This window comes from Seriola lalandi, unplaced genomic scaffold, assembly GCF_002814215.2.
Source record: "Seriola lalandi dorsalis isolate HSWRI2012SDOR001 ecotype SW California unplaced genomic scaffold, Sedor1 jcf7180002054519, whole genome shotgun sequence".
Classification (NCBI taxonomy): Eukaryota; Metazoa; Chordata; class Actinopteri; order Carangiformes; family Carangidae; genus Seriola; species Seriola lalandi.
This window is the reverse complement of record NW_019525072.1, coordinates 2,231,546-2,237,392: the sequence shown is the minus strand read 5'-3', so window position 1 is coordinate 2,237,392 and position 5,847 is coordinate 2,231,546.

Below are 5,847 nucleotides of genomic sequence, written 5' to 3'. Positions count from 1 at the left end.
ATGCTCTTAAAGGAGTGTGTGGACTTATTAGTATGATTCGGACAGCAATTAATATGGAAAATAGTTGTTAGGCCTATTTCTGGAGCTTTTCCCCCACTCCGGAGCACACAAATGAAGTCCAGATGTTCCACCTCCTCACTTCCTCTTTCCTAACGAATCCCAGCATGAACCAGAGTCCACACTTTTCAACTCACCCTGGCTCATTCTCCCTTGGGATCAGTGGCTGCAAATGAATGTAGCTCTATTACAATGGCAATGGAATATATATAGGCTAGTGTTAAAGGAGCATGGCAAATAATCACTGGTGTTTGATCTGCTTGATCTGTTTTTGACATTATTTTTTTTATATTTGTTGTTTCTTATGAGTTATTGTTGTCATCTTCATGTGTATCCCCCAGGTCTGCGTGAGTACAGGTGTCATAAAGATGAGGTGAAGGTAAGTCAGGGCTTATTAGTCACCACTGCTGCGCATAAACATACAGAGGGGCAGGTGCTGGCTGCAGTGAAAGAGCCTCTGTCCAACCCAAGAGGAGGTAATAATCTCTCCACAGTCATTACTCTGAAAGCCAAAGTCATCCCAAGTGGCTATGATGTCATGTGTCTGTGATAAGAAGAAGGCGCTGTGTTGTGTTGTTAAATGAGTTATCATACAAAACATCTGGAGCCTCCTCGGCTTCTGTTAAAGAAATTTGGGATCGAATCAGAAACTGTGGGTGTAGCATTAAGATTTCTGAAATGTACCAAGCCCAGGTTTTGTCTTTTCAAAAACCTGACTGCCTGAGATTATGAAATGATGCAAATAAAAATGGAAAATGAAAGAACTTGGTTAAGGGAAATGAGAACATTTCGTTGATGATTCAGAGATCAGCATTTAGGTGTTTTTTTCACTTCAAATTTCTACAGTAAACATTTTAGAAAGAGGAAGTTACTCCAGACTCAGACATCAAAGCTTTTGATGTGAATCCTACCTGTGTGAATGACATCAGAGCATTTAGTCTACGCAGGGAGGGCACCTCACTGCTGAACATGAAATCAGTCTTGTGTTTGTCTGGTCTCTACCAAACAATTTCAGCAACTTTGACTCATGTCGTGTCTGCTGATGGTTTACTGGCGGGAGCAAGGATCGAGATTGTGCAATTCCACTCTAACCACACTCATCCCTGCCGCCCCCGCAGCGACTGCTATGTAGAAATTACTCACTGAAAAAGAAGAACAACTCCTCGAATTTGCAATACTTCTGTTGGAAATGCCAAAATCTTTCAACCTGCCGTCTCAGGAGATAACTTCACACTTTCTGTAAAATGCTGGCAGGTTGGATGAGCAGTTTTTAATGGATGTGTGGCAGACAGGCTTTATGGACTCACTCTTCACTGTCACCAGGTTTATGATGGGACACTTCTCAGGAGCTGCCCCAGTAAAGCTGCCCCTCTGCTGTGTCTCTCACTGAGCTTTTAGGGGAGGGGTCAAGAGCCCTGACCTCACTTCCTGTTGGGGCTCCTCACAAGCATTCCATTGTCTGTGAGAATGTGCATGGACTCCGGGGACTCTGCACATCTGGCAGCTGTTATTAGCAACCTCCTGCGCAACCCCCCCCACCACCACCACCCCCACCCCCCTTGCACATCATGTGCTGGTGGATGTGTGGCCCAAAACGCACCTAAGAATAAACTCTGCTGTGTTGCCAAAACTTCAACGGAGTGAATTTTGCTTGTATCATTGTTTTCAGTGATTTGCATTTTATCTTCCTGACTGGATAGGACATGGCATTTCGGAAATTTGTTTTCTAGAGTAACAAGAAGTAATGATACAGCAATAATTAGACATTTTGTGAGATATGCTTAAGAGCTTTCTTGCAGCAAGATGATTAATACCACTTTCCATGTCTGTCTGTTCAATACAGCACTGTGCAAAGGTTTTAGGCACTTAGATTCGTATCCTTCACACTGTACTATCAGGGAGGCATCGGATCAACACAAATTCATTCTGCAGCCACAGAGACAGACTAAATCCACAGAAGAAGAAGAACATCAAGTTCTCTGAGATGCTTGGAACAAGCTTCCTGCCAAGTACCTTGAAAAACGATGAGCAAGTAGAACTGATGCAAAGGGCGGTCACAACAGGTATCGATTTTATTTAGGTTTTTTCTGTTTGCTGCACTTTGCATGAAGGCAATTGATGAATAAAGACTAATCATGACATCATTTTTGATATTACTTTTAATGCCTAAAACTTTGTGCACAGTGCTGTACATAGATACAGTCAGGAAACTGTTAGCTTAGCTTAGCACAGAGACTGAAGATAGGGGGAAACAGCTAGCAATGCTCTGTCCAATAGTAACAAACGCTGCCTACCAGCAACTCCACCACCAATTAGCTTGTTATATTTCGCTGGATTATACCTCGCATATCTAGCAAAATGTCAAAGCATTCTTCAGAGGCTTTATGATCTTTTTTACCTTTATACCTGACAGGCTGCAAAACTGACACAGTTACAAGGAGCATTAAAGCAGGCTGTGGTCACCTGACCTAGTCTTGAACTTACCAGAAGTGGGACAGTGAAACGGCTAAAAGTCAGACTTTGAGATGAGAGTGGCAACAGAAAGTAACGTAGGCAGCATTTCACACCAACAAAGATAATCATTCAATCATCGCTTGTGGTGCTCATCTCAGAAGATCTTTCATCAGAGAGCTTAAGATCCAAAAAAGGCAAAGCTTCGAAGAGGAGCTAAATATTCTACGTTCCTACTTTTAGACACAGGATTACACTGGGGAAGTCATTAACAGTAAACTCTAACTGTTCTCAGGCTCTGTTCTGTGTTCTCTGAGATGCGGGGACTTCCCATCCCTTGTTTGTCTACAAATCTATAGTGTAGGCCTGTAAAACTGAACCACAGATGCAGCTGTCAATGTGTAATGTATAAAATAATGGGTGCTATTAAATGTTTTTATGTAATGAGCCATTATTATATTTTTTATGTTACTAATTCATCCAGACAGGAGACATGATGACAAACTGTTTTGATTCCAAACTGAGGTCTCCTCAGAAACATAACAACGTGACTTTAAGGAAAGTTCTCTCGTCACTTCCTCCTCGAAATAAGAAGGCCTCTTCTGTGAAAACCGTTCTCCTTTTCAGATGCTCCGACCAAAGTCTGTTGTGTATTTTTATCTCTGTGAATTTTGACAAGGTGTATACTTGTGACATCCTCTGTATGCTTAGACTATAATGACTGTGCTGTATTTGCACTTAAATCAGCATGCATGAAAGGAGGATGTCATACAATGAAAAATGTGATAAGTTCATAAACAAGACCTGCTATGATAAATGTTAATAAACCCCAAATACTATCTACTGCTTTGTTAAAATCATTTAAAGCTATAATCTGGGGCTCTGTGCCTGCAGTTAATTGATAGCTGCAGACAATGTTTGTGGCGGCAGAGATTTGGTTGCCTCTCTCAACACCGAGCAGCACAAGTGCTGCCTGGAGACAGGCCGGCTTATCTCTCTCTGCACTCAAAACACTGGGCTTAAGTGCTGCCTGTGCCACATGTCTCTGCTGTTCACAGGTTTAGAAGAAATCCGTCCATCCTGCATTCACTCCCCCGAGACCTGCAGTGTTATCTTACTGCTTATCTCTAGACCATCTTGCAGTTTTTTCTTTTTTTTTTTCAGGCACAAAAGAACTCAAATTCTTTTTGCATTTGATCTCCTCAATGTGCAGGAATAAAGCGGGAACCGCTGTCTGTTTTCTGGTCATTCACCTACTCGTACACAAAGGAAACATTAGGCCATGTACGTCACTGATGAAATCTAAGCGTGTGATCATTTGAGAATGTAATTTGTGGTTTAACTTCCTGTTGCATTTTTACACAGGCCTATATATTAATATATTTGTTCTCACAGAGTTGTCTTTACTATGCTTTCACAATATTTCATCGCTCCACCCCTCTACTGACACGTCTCTCACAGAAGGATAGAGTTACCTTTATTTTTACAGTCAGGCCTGAAAAGACTGTTCCCATGGTCCACTTCTGCACCGGTCTGTGTTCTGGTTACCATGCTTGAGTATAAGTATTGGGTGTCTGCTGTGTTCACTGTCCTCTGCTCCACAGAGGGAAAGAGTGTTAGTGGATAGTAAAGGCAGAGGGGGGCCCACATGGTTGGGGAGGAGGGAATCATGACTTTTGCGGCTTCCTGCAGATTAGGGCCGTGTTTATTGAGCCTTGCTGAAGTACCCGTAGCAAAACACTTCCAAATCCACACGTTCATTATCAGAGTCTTTTCTATATACGTTATAACTCATAATGTGTGGACGGAGCATTCAAAAGAGAAGTGATGCAACTACTGTCAGCTCTGTGGTCAAACAGTCATTTGGAGGTTGCAGAAGTGTCTTGTGTGAGCAGCAGAAACAGCACAAAGACCTCAGTTTACCGTTCAGCAGAGCCACAGATAAGACTCCTGTGATTTAATATTCAGCAGTGTCCCCACTTCACTGGCCAGAAAGAAGACTCAAATGGTTAGTCATAGGTTTGCATGAGCATATGTGTTCTCCTTGCTAAAAATCAGTCATTGGTTACAAGCGCAGAGAACAGCTGGTGCAGTTCTGTATTCAGAGCGTATAAGATAACCATGAGATTTTGTTTGCTACTCTGTCACATCTGTGATAGACATATAACCTCTGCTCTTACTCTTTGACCTCAGTGTGGTTGAGGCAGAGTTTCAGGGCGCTACGTGCTTGCCGTGGCAAGAGTGAGAATGAAGTGCACAGATGTTGCACAGCAATCACTGCACAGCAGAGAAAAAAAACAGACCTGCTCTTTTTTTTATGTCTGTTCATGTAGAAAGTTCATGAAGGTTTGAAGAGTAAGAAGGAACGAAGGAGCCAGCGGAGCGGAGTGGTGAAGGGGTCGAAGGAGGAAATAGAAACAGGATGGATGTTTGTGAGCAGAGTGGAGGAAGTGAAGTGAAGACGGCCAGTAGAGGGTAAAATAAGCCTTCAGCAAGCAGGTCAAGCGTGCACCTATTGGAATCTTGCCTGCAGAAGCTTGAGACAGAAAGGCCGGACTCAGTGAGCTGATCTCTGTGTATTTTTGCCAGAGGCAGAGCGTCAGTATTTGTTTGTAGAAGTGTGTTTACAAAGGAGTGTTTGTGCTAACACATGCGTCAAAAGGTGCACATTTCTCTCCTCGAGCAGAACTTATCTGCTGTTTCCCAAAGGGAAGCTGGCACTTGGCTGCCGGGGTCAATGTTGGGGGTCATCAGATAAGAAGGATCAGGGTCAGGCCATTACTCTAATCCAGCTGTTTGGTCCAGCCTCTCTCTCATGACCTGTACTCCTCTCCGTGCCCTCAGTTAGAGGTGACTGTTCACAGAACCAACTTATTATGTCAAGGTGGTAAAATTTCTGATAATAATAATAAAAAAAAAGACAAAGAGTGTGAGGAGAGATGGCAGGAAGGAAGCAGGTGTTTAAACACTTTCACACTTTCCTGATACAGCCTGAAGCGCTTCTGTCTTCAAAGCTAATCACACACACACACACACGCACACACTAGCACACACGCACACACACACACACGCACACACGCACACACACACGCACACGCACACACACACACACACACACACACACACACACACTGAGCGTTTCAGCAGAGAGCATGACATATATGCATATTTGTTTCTGATTTACTTTCATTTTCCAACAACTTTTTCAACTCATTGTTACAGTCATGCTTTATGAGATCAGGTAGATAAAGGTTACTGTAATAAGAATGAAGAAAAGTCATTAGCAATAATATTTTCTTGTGTTTTATGGTGTTTTTTTTTATTGTGTTGCAGAGAGAA